Here is a 17,666-nt window from a genome sequence, read left to right as displayed (position 1 = left end):
AGAGCAAACATTAGAGGTAGGTCAATGCCACCTAATATTCTGAAACTCTCCTTGAAGCTCCTGCTTGTGCAGGCAAGCCATGAAACTAAACTGGTTTTGCCTTAGCTTCCGAGAGAAGAAAACAGAAAAAGTGGGGCATAAAAAAATACATTCTCTGGATTTTTTTAAAATAGAAATCACTTGCATATGTCACGTGTGATATTACATCTTTGACACCATAAATTATCAATAATGCCCTGGTAAAATCCTGGTACCACAATGCTGCATCAAAGTGGCACTGATATTTATTCCATTTGTTTAACAATGCAATACAACCTGTGTAAAGGACTCAGTTCTTTTTTAAAAGAGGAAAACACACAAAATCCTGAGTACCTGAAATTGTTCTAGCCTTAGATTTAATATTTTATATTCAGTGGAAGAGCAAAAATACAGAATCCTACAACAAAACTACAACAAAATGTTTATTTTCCTCCAGTTTTCTTCTAGCTGCTCATTTAGTCTTCAGACAATTTTTTTAAGTTGTTGTAGGAGCTTTGTACACCTCCATGCCTGCCCTTTTTTTCCCATCCTCTTCTCCTTTATGCTCAGAGATCCAGCACCTGCCAACACAAATTCAGCCGCCATCTATCTCTGTGCTGACGACTCACACATTTGTTTCCGCCACCTGAGAACTGTCTTCAATTCCAGTTTTAGCTGTTTCTTAGACACAGCCTTCCCCTGAAACTCAATGTGGTGAAAACAGAGTTCTTGACCTACCCTGCATGGCTACTCCTAACGCCTACTTTCTGAGCGTGCACAATAATACAATCTGACTGTAAACCTAGACAGTTATTTTTCATTTAGTTTTCTCTGGGTTCTCATAGACTTTGGCAAGACTATGCACAAGACCTGCCAAATTTTTCTGCACATGATTAGAAATATGTCCCATCTATCCATACGGCCAAAACTCATTCAAGCTAATATCCTCTTTTGTTTTAATTACTGTGAAGCTGAAAAAGCATAATTCACTGCATGTATTAGTTCAGCATGGTGCTGCAAAGAACCAGCTTGTTATTTTGATCATTTCACCTCTCTCTCTGCATCCCCTGCAGAGACAGCCTGGACTACTGCATCAAGCATAACCCTCTTGTCCTCCTTTGAAATCTTTTCACAGCTGTGCAGTACCCAGTATCACAGTGTTCTTGTTGAAGACTAAAGCTTCCCGACACTACAAATAAACCCTGGTTCTCCATAATTAAAAAGGTGAGGGGGTAGAAAAGAAATGCTAATTGAATTTTGGATTGCATAATCATCATGTTGTAAAACAAGGAAACAAACAAACAAAAAACCTTAAGTGGAAATATCTAGGATACCTTATTCAAGTCATTATCCCAATTTTAAAAAGACAACATGATCACCGCTCTAGAAAAAGACAACAGAATAGACTGCTTTCTATCAGGATTTATTAATTAAATTCTTTTTAAAGCTTTACAGTTATAAATAATTACATAAATGTAAATAACCAGCATTACTTAAATATAGTTAAACCTAAAAACCTAATTTTATGGGCTCAGGGCAAAATTCAACTATTACAATTTTCTTCTTGCCTGGTTCTCTAAGCCTTTGTTACTTCCCAGACAGCCATTACAAGGTTTGATTCACCATTTCTAACAAAGCTAATGCAAGATATCTATGACATTTTAATGGGCTAGATAAACAACCAGCTTAATCAAGTATTAAAATTCAGATTTTCCTACTTTTTGCTTTAAATTTAGCACCAATATCTGGTCTTCTATGCAGCACACTGATAAAAACAACATACTCACTACTTCGAGCTGACAACTTGATTATTCCCACTGAGCATGAAAGTCATTAATATGTTGCATTTATTTCTTTTCTTCTCCCCTATTAATAGATCATGTATGTGATACAATAATTCATTTTGAACATTTATTAGGCTTATTCCCTTCTACCCTGGCATTGGTCTTTGTCTGTCTGACAAATGACATGTTATTTCTAAGCTTCCTCATTACAAAGTTTAACATGAAAAGTTCTGTGAGCAGCACAGTTAAAAACTTGCTTTCCTACCTCTGCGTCCTTCTCCCTCCACCATGATAAGCCCCTACCTTTTATGGCCCCTCGACTAGGCAAAAGATCACACATCCCAAAGGTATGATGAAGTTATATCTGCAGCAGCTGCCTAGCTGCTGCAAAACGGACCCCACGCTAGCTGACTTCTGTATTTTTCGTCCCAGTAAGGGCACTATCTTCAGTGTCTTCTCTCTTCAGCCGCCAATTTACAGTAAATAAAAACTTCATCATCTTTGAGAGCCCTTCTCCTCTTCCACATTAGGCTGAATTGGACAATGGTTTCAACAGTAATTTGCAAAGAGGAAACAGAACATGAGCAAACCAAACTGAATGTTTTATCCTGGGCTAAACCATGACAGCCTTTTACAAAGACTTCCCCTAAAAAGAAACCCCACATTTTAAAAGGTATGATTAAAAGGGTATGAAATAACTGGCACAAATGTGACTGCCTTTGAGTCAGAACCAGCAAAATGCAGCGTTTTCAGGATATGTGGTACCACATTACACCAGCCCTTTGTCCCACTTTGGTCCCGCGTACTGGCTGAGTGAGAAAAACGAACCAAATAGCACTACACTCTCATGCTAAGAACCAAGGGGAGCAGACAGTATACATCAGCAGTTAAGCTGTCCATTCACCATCAAGCTACCTTAACAACAGTGATGCAAATAAATGCCTTTAACTAAAGCAGAAGTAATGCATCTAGAAATACATCTGCAAATCAATTGATTACTTACGTTGCTTATAATTTTCAATTAATACAATTAATCTATCTTTTCCTGACAACCTATTCAGAAGAGCAATATAGGGGAAAAAGAAAAATGAAGTGCTTACTCTAAATACTTAATTAAGAGTCTTCTGGAACTTTACATAAAAAGCATATACTGATCTTATAGTAAACTAAAAAAAAAAAAATTGCAAGCTGTAGTATTTTGGCTTAAAGAACAAACTGCATAGCTGTGTTGGTTTTGCGTGGCAAGGTTTCAGTAGTGGGGCGGCTACAGGGGTGGCTTCTGTGAGAAGGTGCTAGAAGCTTCCCCTGTGTCTGATAGAGCCAATGCCAGCCGGCTCCAAGATGGACCCGCCGCTGGCCAAGGCCAAGCCAATCAGCGCCTCTGTGATAACATATTTAAGAAAGAGAAAAAAACAGTTAGAGAGAGCTTTTGCAGCCAGAGAGAGGAGTGAGAAGATGTAAGAAACTGCAGACACCAAGGTCAGTGCAGAAGGAGGGGCAGGAGGTGCTCCAGGTGCCAGAGCAGAGATCCCCCTGCAGCCCGTGGTGAAGACCATGGTGAAGCAGGCTGTCCCCCTGCAGCCCATGGAGGAGGATGAGGGGGTGTAGAGATTCCACCTGCAGCCTGTGGAGGACCCCACGCCGGAGCAGGTGGAGGACACCTGAAGGAGGCTGTGACCCTGTGGGAAGCCCAGCGCTGGAGCAAGCTCCTGGCAGGACCTGTGGAGCCGTGGAGAGAGGAGCCCACGCCAGAGCAGGTTTGCTGACTAGGACTTGTGACCCCGTGGGGGACCCACGCTGGAGCAGTTTGCTCCCTGAAGGTCTGCACCCCTGTGGAGGAGACTCACATTGGAGAAGGTCGTGAAGGACTGTCTCCCATGAGAGGGACTCCACTGCTGGAGCAGGAGAACGATGAGAGGAGTCCTCCCCCTGAGGATGAAGAAGCTGGCAGAAACACCGTGTGATGAACTGACCAGTAACCCCCACTCCCCGTCCCCCTGTGCTGCTGGGGGTGGCAGAGGTTGAAGCCGGGAGTGAAGTTGAGCCCGGGAAGATGGGAGGGGTGGGGGGAGGTGTTTTAAGATTTGGTTTTATTTCTCATTCCTCTACTCTGTTTTGCTTAGTAATAAATTAGATGAATTCCCTCTCTAAGTTCAGTCTGTTTTGCTCGTGATGATAATTAGTGAGTGATCTCTCCCTGTCCTTATCTCGACCCACAAGCTTTCCGTTATACCTTTTCTCCCCTGTCTAGAGAAGGAGGGGAGTGATAGAGTGGCTCTGGTGGGCACCCGGCCCCCAGCCAGGGTCGACCCACCACAATAGCTTAATACATTCACCTTCTCATAATCTCAAGAAGTTACGAAGGATACAATAGGTAAGAATTAATAAAGCAGGAGAGGGAAGCTTACCAAAATAATTTGATTCTACCTAACTGAACAGGTTCTTCATGAAATATTAAGGGTCTATTTTAGTGTACTTAAAACATACTTCATTTTCCTACTTGTACAAAGGAAAAAAGTAGTATCTCTCTGAATTCCATGTCCCAAGCAATGCCATTAAATGAAAAATAACTTTCACATGGATGGATGAATTTGGCATTAAAATGTCTGCAATGATAGTTAATGTCATTACTCTGAAATATTTTATGAATCAGAAGAGTGTCCAATAAAGACACTTGTTGCAACTTCTCTCTTACCCCAAGCAAACTTATTGTCAAAAAAATAAAGCTTTGATTTCAAGAGAAATGAAAAAACAGCCCACCTGTACACGCTCAGTAAATTATTTTTAATAGGAAATAATTCCACATTACTGTCCTCTGTAAATAAAACAGAGCACAATTTACAGAGTTGAGTCATTGTTCCAATATCTGCTCTGAGGTCATGGTTTGACAAGACAGTAAATACAGTTTAGATTTGACAGGCTGATTTTCTACTGGAAGGCTTTATGCCAAATAGTTACTGTCTTTCATCCCACAGTAGGCATTAAGTCAGCGCAAACAATATATTGTGTACTCTTATTAACTTAAGAAATGTGATTGTTTGCCTGCCTGACCAAAGTTACATTAGGAGATAATCTGATAGCAAATCTGATCCAGAATCAGCGGTCACAAAACCAGTTTCTTGGTAGTTCCTACACTAATACCATCTGTGGTCATCGGCTGCATGGGCCAACATGGAAAAACAGTGACTCCACTAGAGCTTTCATATAGATATAAGTTATTTTAGAAACACGTAAGTGTATTCTGTCAAAGACTATTTTATTTTCCAATACCCAATGTTAATAACCTAATATAAAATCAGCTGATTTGGGGCTGACTTTACAGTATTACATCTTTAAAAACCATAATCCTTGATTTCACTTTTTTTCTTTGTGGTTTGGCTTCCAGTTCCCCATCATTTTAACAAAACAAAATGAGACAAGCATTATAGCACATAAATTTAGGTTAAAAGTTTGATTCTTTGATTTTCAATTAAAAAAAAAAATCTGAACCCTCCGGAAATATAGAACATTGTTTTCATCATTGTTTCCAGTCCTGTTTAGTATCTTTATTAATGATCTAGATGAGGGGATTGAGTGCACCCTCAGTAAGTTTGCAGATGACACCAAATTGGGTGCGAGTGTCGATCTGCTTGAGGGTAGGAAGGCTCTACAGAGGGATCTGGACAAGCTGGACGGATGGACTGAGGCCAGCTGTACGAGGCTTAACAAGGCTCAGTGCTGGGTCCTGCACTTGGGTCACAACAACCCCATGCAACACTGCAGGCTTGGGGAAGAGTGGCTGGAAAGCTGCCCAGAGGAAAAGGACCTGGGGGTGTTGGTCAACAGCCAGATGAATGTGAGCCAGCAGTGTGCCCAGATGGCCAAGAAGGCCAACAGCATCCTGGCTTGTACCAGAAATTTGTGTGGCCAGCAGCAGTAGGGATGTGATTGTGCCCCTGTACTCAGCTCTGCTGAGGCCGCACCTTGAGTACTGTGTTGAGTTTTGGGCCCCTCACTACAAGAAAGACATTGAGGTGCTGGAGCATGGGCTCCAAAGGGCTACAAAGCTGGTGAAAGGGTCTAGAGCACCAGCCTTATGAGGAGCAGCTGAGGGACCTGGGGTTGTTTAGCCTGGAGAAAAGTAGGCTGAGGGGAGGCCTTATCACTCTCTACCACTACCTGAAAGGAGGTTGTAGCCAAGTGGGTGTTGGTCTCTTCTCCCAAGTAACAAGTGACAGGACCAGAGGAAATGGCCTCAAGTTGTGCCAGGGGAGATTTAGATTACATATTGGGGAAAACTTCACCAAAAGAGAGGTTAGGCATTGGAACAAGCTGCCCAGAGAGGCGGTGGAGTCACCATCCCTGGGGGTGTTCAAAAAACATGTAGATGTGGCACTCTGGCACATGGTTTAGTAGACATGGTGGTGTTGGGTCGACGGTTGGACTTGATGATCTTAGAGGTCTTTTCCAACCTTAAGATTCTATGATTCTATCATCTTCTCGTAATTGCTGTCCACTGTCTTTATTCAATACCCACCAGAGAAGTATCACAGATTCTTATTTTGGTTTTTGTAATGATTTTCTGCCCACAGGTCTTCTAACACCCTCCCTGCAACTCTTCTGTTACACAAAACAGGCATTACTTTTACAGTCAAATCTATATTATTCTACTACAAAGTGCAATTTAGTTATGGTTGTATGATACAAGTGTAAAGTTGAAGGACAATTAAGCAGACTGTTATTGCAAGCAATGACCTTATGTGGTCATGGGAAAGTATTTCAGAATGTACATTAAGGCTTTCCACAAACATATAGTAGCAAACAAACATCTGCATGTCAATTTCGTTGCTGCTTGTTTCATCTTCATACTGACCAGGTGAAGAAGAGCCATACTTTTCTCTGCAACCTCAGGTAGCACCTCCAGCAACTTATTTGCTGCTTGCCTCCAAATCAAAGAACACTAAGTCGAAACATATGTAACCTTATAAGTTCACTTAGCTATTACCAAAACCAGTTAAGCACCAGTTTTTAATGCTCTTTGATGTCCCTCACCTTCTTTTCTGCCATTTGCCTAGAGCAAATCAGATCTGACCCAACAGCTACAAGCAGCAAAAAAAATCACCCCCAAACAAACAAAAAACCCCAAACACCCAAACAAACAAAAAAATCACCTCAAAATAAAATTAAATCAAATAACTCCCTGCTTTCCTTTATTTACAAGAGAAGGGACTAAATACAGTACATAGAGTACTGTGTCCACTTTTTGATCAACCAATGCCCAGCAAAAGTATTTTCTAAAGAAAGAAGTTTCAAGGGAAGAAGACACTGATCAACAGTGATGGACAACTGTGATGATAGCTTGAATAAACTCAGCAGAGCCCAGCATAGATGCTATAGAAAGAATGGATGTCAGTGAGCACTGTGAGAAAATAGCACATTATATATTATCAGCAGAAAAATCTTTAAAGGATTTCCCTCTGCTCCCCTTGGAGACTTGCTCCCACCCACCCCACAACCAACCAGCCATCTCTGCAATTGCGCTGGCAGTTGCGGATGGCAAAAAACCCATCACGACCACAACAAACCTTTACAGGTATTTTGGAGATTACTTTGTAAAGCTTTTGGGTTTTTATTTTTTTTATTTAAACCACAACATTTCCCTGATTTAAATATGGCATGGATCCACAAACAGCTGCACCGATACATCTGAAAGACTATGCCAATATTCATATCTAATCCCTGAAGAAGTAAGCAAGGGCACAGCAAGAATTTAAGCCAACTTCGCCCATGAAACTACACAAAGTCTTCCACACCAGCAACAGCTTCAGATGTTTCTGCTCCAGGTGCTCATTCCCATCTTTGCAGCATCAGTACATTGCCCCCCGCAACACTGCCAACCAAGTGCTTGTGGGACAGTATTTTAAAATGAATTAGTTACCATCTAAGAATAATCTATTTTTGCAGGGCTTGAAACAGGATAAGGAAGTGATCTGATCAAAGCACAGCTCCGCAAATAGCAGTGCCATCGCAGCAATGGCGAAGGGAAGGTGAGCAGCAGCAGGACACAGTGGTTTCTCTGGCTAGCTGTCTCCTCAGCGCACCCAACTCCTTAAGGCACCGCCTTGGAGCAGCAAAACAAAGAGGTTTAAGTGGCAGGGCGAGAGCAACTGCCCCTTCTCATGGCCATTCCTGAAGTAAAATACCCTCCATTCCTTCCTTATATTCACTTCAAAAGTTGAAAGAGGAAGGAGACAGTACTCCCTCCCCCCTAGGGAAGGGCACAGTCCCGGAGCCCACGCACCAGCACCAGCCCAGTCCAACCTCTCCCCTGCTTGGCAGGGCACATCCCGCTCCCTCCTCAGGGGCCTAGCTTCCCAAGGAGGTAACCACTCACCTGGGAACCCTCCCTCGTAACCTGGACCAGGGATATTTCTTTCCTAAAGGAGGCACGGGAGGCTGGAAAGCCAAACAGTATCCAGCAGCTCTTTGTCCCAACAGGCCCAGAAACATGCTCTGCTCGCAGTTACCGACCCACAGATCTGGCGTCAGGGAACAGGAACAATTTTTGCTGAAGAAGGGCTCTTTCTGTCATGGAGGAAGACAGAGGCAGGCCACCCTGGACACCATAGCCTGCTCCAAGCCCGCACCCACCTGAAGCTCCACAGGCTGCAAGCCTCACAGCACCGGCGTTGCTTCCCCCCTGACTACAGCACCAAAATAAGTTACTTAAAGAGTCCCTATTAAACAGGTAAATATAGCAACCACATCAAATTCAAGTTCTGCTTTTGTTTATTTTGCTTGAAGGCTTTATGCCCCTTTTGCCTCCCCCTCCCCGTGTGGCATTTAACTGACAGAACAACACTGATGCGTGAGAAGCCGCTAAAAAAACTGATGCAAACTTAAAATGGCATAGCTCTGTTACCGAAATAACACCTTCAAAATAAAACAAGTCTAATGATCACCTTCAGTAGCTTCAACGGGTAGACTTGAAGGGTTACATCAAAACAAAGCAGTAAACTGATTTTTGAATTAGCTTGAACCGTCACCAACGCTATTTAAACATTTTTTGACAATGTTTTATATGGAACAGGTTTTGTTCACTCCTCTTGTCCTACAATTTACTTGTCATATTTAGGCAGAAATTCACGTACTAAGGTTTCGTAATCATTAAATCCCTTATATGCTGCTTTCAAATTTGCTACAACTAGAACAAGCAAAATCACCTATTAAATACAACGTAACACATCCAGGGGAAAAAGGCCCAACAACTAGGAACCACAGTCAGCAGAGGCTTTCCCTACCCTGCTGATAGTGTACCTGGTTTGTTTTCAAACAGGTCCTTGCTCTGTCCTGTCCTACCTGAGAAGGACAAACTGACAGCTGATCATACTGACCAGCCATGAAAATGTCTAAACTCTGCCAGCTTTTACACCTTTCATGAGTCAAAAGGCAGGTACACATCTGTTAGAGCTTCTAGTCACCAACCCAAATTCAGACGTTTGTAGCATTAGCTGACATTCAAATTAATTTCAGAGCCATACATGTACCTTGGCAGAAGAGGGTGCACCTTAAGAATACATGAAGTAAAATCAGCAGCAGGTAAGACCCGATGCCTCAGAGCTTCTGCCCCAGCAGCAAGGGCTTTCATTAGAAAAAGTAGTTCAGCCTGACAGAATGGCCACAAACTGAGAGATCTAAGTCTTGACTTTCACCTTTAGGTCTAGTAGTATACCATTAAACCATTACAAGTCTCTTTCCTCGATGCCGTTTTACATGTAAAGCATTAAAATGTATGTTTTCTACTACCTACACCTCATTGTTTTGGCACTTCAAATATCCTCAATATCTTGCCATGTTTTGATCTGAATTATTTCACTGATGTGAGGGGTTTAAGGTCAGAAGTGCATGAAACCAAAGGCCCCAGAATTATCTAATAGCTGGTATAATCTTAGAGTTTGCTTTGAAAATTCAGAAAATCTTTAAAATGTGTATATATGCATTTATAGAAAGCTAGATAGGCCATGTACAAATAAATAGGCAGGCAAGCAATATATACTGTAGTTTACAAGTACTAGATATGCAAATACCTCTACTACTAAAAGCAGCATTAGTAACACTATTTAGTTGTAATTTTTTTTTCATGGAAATACACAATCATTATGCAGAAACATCATCAAGTGACAACTGAACTGACCACCTGGGAGGGAAGTACAATTTCTATGAATAACACTTCTTAAAACTGCAGAAGAGCAAATACTATTACATTTCTCTTGTAAGTTTAAACAGAAAGACGATAAATGATATACTGCAAGCCATTCTGATACCAAAATTTCAAGGGAAACCTTGCTTGTTAACTTCAGAAAATAATTCAAAGCTTAAAGAGAATTCAGTTTATTTCATAGCTAGACAGCATGATAAGCTTATCTAGCTTGACAGCCTCTACATGACAGGTAACGAATGATCTATGCCATGATCACTAATAGGGATAGATTCATGAGGTTACAACATGTGAACAAGGTTGTGATTATAGTAAGCAGAGTAATCTGAAAACCAAGCCAGTTTATTAAAATGTCAGAAGTCAAAGGTAAGGCTTCCTGCACAACTGATGAATGCTGTAGATTTTTTTCTTCTTAATTCTAAGAATTTGGGGGTGTGGTGTGTGCAGGTTTGTGATTTATTTTATAAATGAGATTCAGCAAACTAGATGCATACATATATATATGTATCTATATATGTATAATTATCTAGCATTAGAGGTAACAAACTTGTAACTTTTCACTTGAAATTTAAAAACCAGTGAAATGTATATGTTTTCAATTTTCCTGATACCAGTCACACAATTCAGAAATGAGGAAATTTTAAATTTATTTTTAGTAAGAAATATTGGTAAGGGAGACTTTGTATCTTGTTTCCAACAAAATTGCTTGCAAAATACAAATTTCAAGATTCTTAGCACTGAAAATGTTCCCAATTCCAAAACCTCCAAAGAAAATCCATTAGAAAAACAGAAGATGGCACTGAAATCATCTAATGAAAAATAGACCTAATGTCATTTCAATCTGCTTTAGTGTTTTCAACTTTTGTTCTGCTTGTAAGTTGAACTCTGCAAGGTTTCATTCTGTTCCTTATTTCTCTGCCTGTTCTTTCCAAGAATAGAGCTTCCTGCTTGAAGTAAACACAATTTGCTCACCTGACTTTTCCCTGCGCCCAAACTATGGCAAACTTACTTCCTCTCTTTCAGATTTTTTTTCTTGTATACTCTTTGTTGTATGCTATTGTTACCACAAATGTTCCATGTATTGTTCTTTGAGGAAAATTATTTGTACAACAGACTTCTACAAATATCAGCGACACCACATTACCAACATACCAAATGCTTTTGCTAGAAATGAATGCATAAATATTTAACTGCTATGCTCATACTTCTACAGTGACGTAGTTTTCTATACACAATACTTCATGAGATGTATCCCATGAATGAAAGTGATCAAAACGTGCTTAGTAAAATGCTAGAGTAGGCCAAAATCAGCAGATGCTTAACAAACATAAAAGCACATGTCTTGCCACACAGAAAACATAAGGTGCACGAACGCCAACAGAATGTAAGAACATAATTTACTGTTCTGCCTAGCTGTGGCAGAAAGACACAGAAGTAGCATTTATTCAGAAACATAGTCTGATTGTAGAAAGCTCACAGGGACAAGTAAAAGTGGCTTTTGAGCGGACTTAACCAATCAAATCCAGTCCCTTGCTCCTGATTTACAACAGCAAGATTGTGCCTTGAAGGTTCCTATATAAGATCCTTATCCTACATATAAAGCATTTGAAGGTTGCCATATAAATAAACTTTTAATTAAAAAAAAATAAATAAATCACATTTCCCAAACTTTTTCACTAGGAGGGAAAATGAATGCAAGATTAAATAATTCATAATTCAAGAAACTTGAAGTTATGTTCATAGTTTAACCAAAAAAGAAATTGAATGTGCTGGCACTTCACACGAATACCTATTGTGGCTACAGGCTCTCTGAGCACACGGCCTGTCAGAGGTACCCGATACACAACAGCAGGCTGCGAAAACAAATACCCATCAGAAACAATTGCTGGTCAATGCACAGATCCTACTCGTCCATCCTGCCAAGACAACAATTAAAGCAGTAGTGAGACTGTATTTTTCCATACAAAGGAAAAGGGGAGGGGAGAACCCCACACAACAAAAATACAACTCTTCCACCTTGGTTAACAAGAGGGTATAATCTACCAAGCCTACCCTGTAGTCCGTAGGGACCAGAGGTCAAAAAAGAACAGAAGGATTTCAAGATAGAAGACAGAAAAGAGAAAATGAATCATTCAGCAAGCAAGGATGAGCAGCACTAGTCTATACCAGTAACAACTTCAAATGCTGAAACAAGGTCAACAGTAACAAGAATTTACAACCATTTATGATAAGTCTCACACTGAGGTCCATCTTAGGTACCAGTCAACTTTTACATTCGTTCAGGACAGTACCCAGGCCAAGAGAGACACACAGGCACCAGTACTCTCAGCACTACATTAATAAATGTTTAGGTACCTGTCTCCTAGATTGGTATAGACATCTACGTTCTCTTCAAAGAAATAAAATAACAGTAGTCAGAGCTTAGACACAGTTCCCGTATCTCTACCTGCAGTAGTTCAAAACCTTGCCGCTCACAGTAATCTGCTTTGCCCCTCTGCCAGAATTTGCTTTCCTATCCACCTCCACAGCCAGCCAGATGGCTGCAGCACGTGTATCCCATCCTAATCACTTCCAGCACCCTCAAAGAGAAGCTCACACTAGAACATCAGACCATAACCTGGTCAAAGCGATACTAATGGAAACATGCTGACACAGGGTGTTCATGATGTCTTAAAACCACAATAATCAAGTCCACCAGAACTTGCCAGAGTCTTCCTCAGTGGAGAACTGACTAGCAAAGTCAACAGGAAACATTAGAAAGAGGTACATATCTCAATTTTCACATCGCTCCCTGCTTGGGAATTGTACTTAGTAATTCTTCTATGTGGCATAAAATGCAGGAGACAGTTCTAGAACCGAGTTTTGGAACCCACACACTTCCAAGGGAAACATTACAATCACAGAACTAGAGTGCCACGTAACAGTCTCACAGCCATCACTGGGGCTTCAGTGGCTTCAGAAGTGACACCATGGCTTATTTCCTCTGAAGCCTGAACAGAATCCAAGGTGTTATTTTTGAGGTTTCGCTGAACTCAAAACAAAACTATATTCTACAGTAATGGAATTAAACTGAATCAACAAAGGTACTGGGTTGTCAAGCATGTTTTGAAAATCACAGTTTTGAAGACAGATTTTAGTTGCTGTGTGCACTTTATTACTACTGATTACTATTTATGCCAAACCCTACCCAGGCCAGTCATACTGACTGTAATTTAAAGTGAAGATTACAAATCAATTTTATTAATAAAGCAGGTGTTAATTTAAGAACAAAACTAATATTTTCACTTCTTGTATCAGCCAACTCTTACCAGTTTTATAGGATTGTATTTCACATAAAGGAAATTTAAACCATTCCAAAGAATGAGCTCAAATTTATGTTCTGTAGTTTTTTATTGATATTGAAGGAAAGCTTAAGAATTGACTTGTGCTACCTACAGGGGAAAAAATGAGAGGCAGGAAAAGGAAAATAAGTTTGGCCATCCAAGGAAAGTGTAGACTAAGATTTATAGCTGTGCTCTGACATACCAAATGCAGGTACTCAGACTGCGACTACTGGCACAGTTGTATGGAAGAAACACAGCAAGATAACAATTCTGCGTTTCATTCATTTAAAAGTATTTGCAAAGATAGAGCCTGAGCCTGTACTACTTTTCACTTCCTACAAAACAGTATTTTCAGTTCTAAGGAGAAAAGAATTGTTGAATGCAATAATAAAAACTATGTCGAAGTATTTAATTTGCTCCTCTACAAACCCAGAATTCTTTCATCCTGAAAAAGACATAACGTTTCAGCAAAACACAGCTTTACTGAACCAGGTTTGGACTGTGGCAGTTATTCTTTGGCAAGGGTCAAGCAGTTTTTTCTTCACAATCAAAATGCTAAATAAGAGATATTTTATGGATGAAAATGTAATACATTCCCTTCCCGGGTAATAAGGATCACGCCAGTAGCATTCCCTACTTCTTATCAGTCCAGCAAACTAAAAAAACAGTGCGTGTGCATTCTAGTTCAGGCTTTGCCCATGTATAAGACAACATTAAGCTAGCTGACTTAATTCCTTAGAAAATAAAGCAAAACCCAGTAAAACAAAACAGACATTAATGTCAATTTACTTGATAAAATGTAAGACTTCAAACAGAAGTTTCTTTACCTTTCAATCAGAAAAATCTGCTGCAACCAGGAGAAAGGGGAAGTGGACTTAAACACTTCAGCACAAATACCTCTTTAGTTATAATATCAACATGACCATAAATCCCCGCAACTAGAATTTTCAAAAATCCGTTATGCTATGAAATTTCTCTTCAAAGTGGTACATCTGCAACATATAATCATGAAATAAAGTTTGCAAATAAGTTCTATTGAAAATTTTGTTTAAAATAACAGGACAGAAAGGAAAGATTATTTCCACAAGCCTGCTTACTGATCATGCAATTTCTGCCGTATGCGTCCTAAGGTTAATTCACTCCTAAAGATATCCTACGGATGGTAACAGGAGTTACAACCATCTGCTGAAAGCACGCACCGCGTAACTGCAATGCCCTGCCGTACACCCTGCAACGCACGGCCGGCGTTTTGGGGGTGAACAGGCTATTCCCTGCTCGGAGCGGGGAGCAGAGCCCGGCCGGTCCCGCCGGGGCAGCAGCAGCAGCCGCCGGGCGGGCGGGGAGCTGCCAGTGCCGCCCTCCGCGCACCAGGAAATAGCTGGGAGCTATTCCTAACGCTCGGCCAGCAACTTTCCACACCGCACCAAGGAACAGTATTAAATAAATAAATAATTTTAAAAAGCCCAAACACAGTTTCGAACCCTGGGAGAACCCGATATTTCTCAGGAAGGCAAGGAGGGAGAAGGCAGCAACGCCTCCGATTGCCCCAGCACCGCGGCCGGTACTCGGGCACTTCACGGAGGGGACGAGGTGGACATTATTTCTGACCTATTTTCCATGTCGCCTCAGAGCGATAAACAATCAACATCAGCGGCAAAACGCTGCTCGAGCAGAAACTTCCCCGGCTACGAGCCGCTCTCGGCGGTCACAAGCCGCTCCCCGGCCGGGGGAAAGCGGCGGCAGGCGAGGGGCCGGGGCGGGGGGGGTAGGAGGAGCGGCGTCCTCTGCCCCGCGGTGAAGGCAGCCGAGCACCCCAGCCCACCCCCCCACCCCAGGCCGGGTGCTGAGAGGTTCCCGGAGTTTTCCCGCCGGGGCTGCCGGGGTGAGGAGAAGGGGGGGGTTAGCCCAACGCAAACAAGTCCCCCGCCCGCCATGCCCGCAGCAGCCAGAGGCCAGGCACAGAGGGGCGCGTTTGGCGACCGTCGGCCCCAGCCCGGCAGGAGGGGCTGCGACACCCGGCGGGAGCGCCTCCCGGCCCGCCCCGCCACTCTCCCCCACCGCCCCGCGCCCCCTCACCGCTCCCCCACACCGACCTTGGACACAAAGGAGCGGCCGCCGCTGCCCGCCGATCGCCCGCCGCTTCCTCGCCCGCGTTCCCCGCGGAGTCCAGGCCGCGGCAGCACCGGGATGGCGTAGCGCAGGCATCCGACGCCAGCGCCTGCTGCTCTCGCGGCGGCCTGTGCCGCCGGCGCCCGCTCTGCGCTGGGCGGGGAGGGCGGGGGGGGGGGGGGGGCGCGCTGAGAGCCGGCCGAGCGCCGCTTCCTGCTCCCCGGCGCCGAGGGGCGGCGGGTGCCGGAGGCTGGCAGCTGCCGCAGCCTCGCAGCTGCCGCCGGGGGGGCTGCGCCCGCGGCTAGGTAGAGGCCGGCGGTGGCGGCGAAGCCCGCGGCCGCCGCATCCTCGGCTTCTGCGTCGGGCCTTTCGCGCCACCTCCGGCCCCGAGGAGTCGCCCGCGGGGCTCCTGCGGCGGCTGCTGGGAGCCGGAGCCCCGGCTCGCCCCGCTGCTGCGCCCGGCTCGGGCTCGTGCTCCCCCTGCTGCCCTGCCGGGCCAGGCGGGCGACGGCGGAGGGGAGAGGCCGGCAACCCCCGGGGGCGGCGGCCAGGCCGGGCCGCGGGCGGCTGGGAGAGACGTGACCAACTCCGGGCTTGCTACTGGCCGTCTTCCACCGGCGGCCCCGTACCCCCCAGAGCCCGCTTCCAGTGTCGCACACTGGAAGGCGAAGGAGGCCTCCCTCCTGCCGGCGGCCTCGGGCGCCCCGCGGCACCCAGCGCTGCCCTCCCGGCACCCTCCGCCCTGACCTAGGCACGGAGCCCCCGGGCAGCCGCCGGGGCTGGGGCTCTGCAAGGCGGTGCAGGGAGCAGCCCGCGGGCAACAGGCACCCCGGGGCTCGCCTGGGGGCAATGAGGGCAGCGGGGGGCGAGCTGTGGGGCACCTGCCCGATTGCAGGACTGGAGATAAAGAGCTTCTTTTAAGCCGTTTTGGGGAAAAAGTTTTCATTTCTGGAGTAAGATGTTCTAGAAATACGCAGTAGCAAAATACAAGTAAATGGGCTGTAAGAGATGATGATAAAACCGATTGTCGTAACGCAAAGGAGGAGAGATGCTAGGTACTACAGTGTCATTAACAAGTGCAATGCTTAGCTCTAAAGTTAGTTGGTTCAGAGAGCTACTAAAACCAAAATGATCAGCTGTCTGGAAAAAAAAATCGGTTTCTTCTTCCCTTTCTCTCTGCTCGCCTTCACATGAAAAAAAATTACCCTGGACATGAAGAAAACTTGCATAAAGACAGTTAGACTTTAGACTCCAATGTGGGCTTCCCATCTGAAAGCCAAACCTAAGCCTGTAGCTGGTTTGCAGAAAGAGGAGTTACAAAGCAGTACATTTGCTTTCAGTTTAGGGAGTCTTTCAGGCCAGTCAGGTGGCCAGCAATGTTAAATTTGATCTGTTAGTCTTTGGATAGGATTCTTTCAGTAATTTTGTCACTGATTTAGCATCCAAAAATGCAGACAGAAAATGAGTGTGAAAGTGAGAAGCCTGAGTGCTACTGGGTTTGCATGAATGACAGAGGGATGAGAAGCTGATCGCCACGGAGTACCAAGACCAGCTTTGTGAGACATTCTTGCGAGTTCCCAGCACCTGTTTGCTTCTGTGAAATCTGATTGAGATTGTACTGATCACTGCTGGCAGAATCTTACTGCAGGCTGAACTAATGGCTATCTGGGAATTTACTTTTCATAAAAGAAATCTCAGTTCATGGGAGATTAATGATTTAAATGAAACTTGCATCTGATTTGTCAGGACCATGCCAGTGTCTCAAGGCTTTTTAAAAAGGCTGTTTCAAGAGCATCACTATTGATCCTTGAACCTGAAAACACATGGCTGCCGTTTCACTTATTTACCCTTGGCTATTTCAGGATAAGCTTGAGTAACTGCTTTGTGGTCAGGCAGAGTCAGTTCTGAAATACAGAACAGTACTAAAACAGTTTATGCATGTCTGACAAAAGGACCCACCAGGCCTAAATACAACACACACCTCAAACTTACTTGGCTCAGAAATACAGCATTTTTGTACTTAAAAATGCTCAGCACCAGATAGTTCGTGTGGCTCTCAAGAGCTAGAATTTGTGGAAGATGTTCTGGTTTCTGATTAGTCCAAGGCCAGGCTGACAGTTTATATATTTGCACAGATATGTACTTGTCTGGCTCATTATTTTTGTTATTTTATCTCTCCCGAACCTTGCCTGGACTTTTGCTATTAGGAAAATGTATCTCGCAGGCTTCTTTCCC

The 17,666-nt window shown here is 43.7% G+C and overlaps 1 protein-coding gene across 3 annotated transcripts in view; it reads right to left on the bottom strand.

Moving 5' to 3' along the window:
* The window catches only part of FAM135A (family with sequence similarity 135 member A), a 95,009-nt gene extending 79,074 nt beyond the window's left edge, over positions 1 to 15,935 (bottom strand). Inside the window, exon 1 of one of the 3 annotated variants that reach the window (XR_012834439.1) lies at positions 15,416 to 15,935. The gene's annotated coding sequence lies outside the window, so the exon portion shown is untranslated. The remainder of the gene's footprint in view (positions 1 to 15,415) is intronic. The other 2 variants (XM_075747430.1, XM_075747432.1) reach the window with 2 other exon arrangements.
* Between the last annotated feature and the right edge of the window lie 1,731 nt (positions 15,936 to 17,666).

The sequence above is a fragment of the Balearica regulorum genome, chromosome 3 (assembly GCF_011004875.1).
Source record: "Balearica regulorum gibbericeps isolate bBalReg1 chromosome 3, bBalReg1.pri, whole genome shotgun sequence".
Classification (NCBI taxonomy): Eukaryota; Metazoa; Chordata; class Aves; order Gruiformes; family Gruidae; genus Balearica; species Balearica regulorum.
Note: the sequence above shows the minus strand (reverse complement) of the source record. Positions and strands in the feature narration are given on the sequence as shown.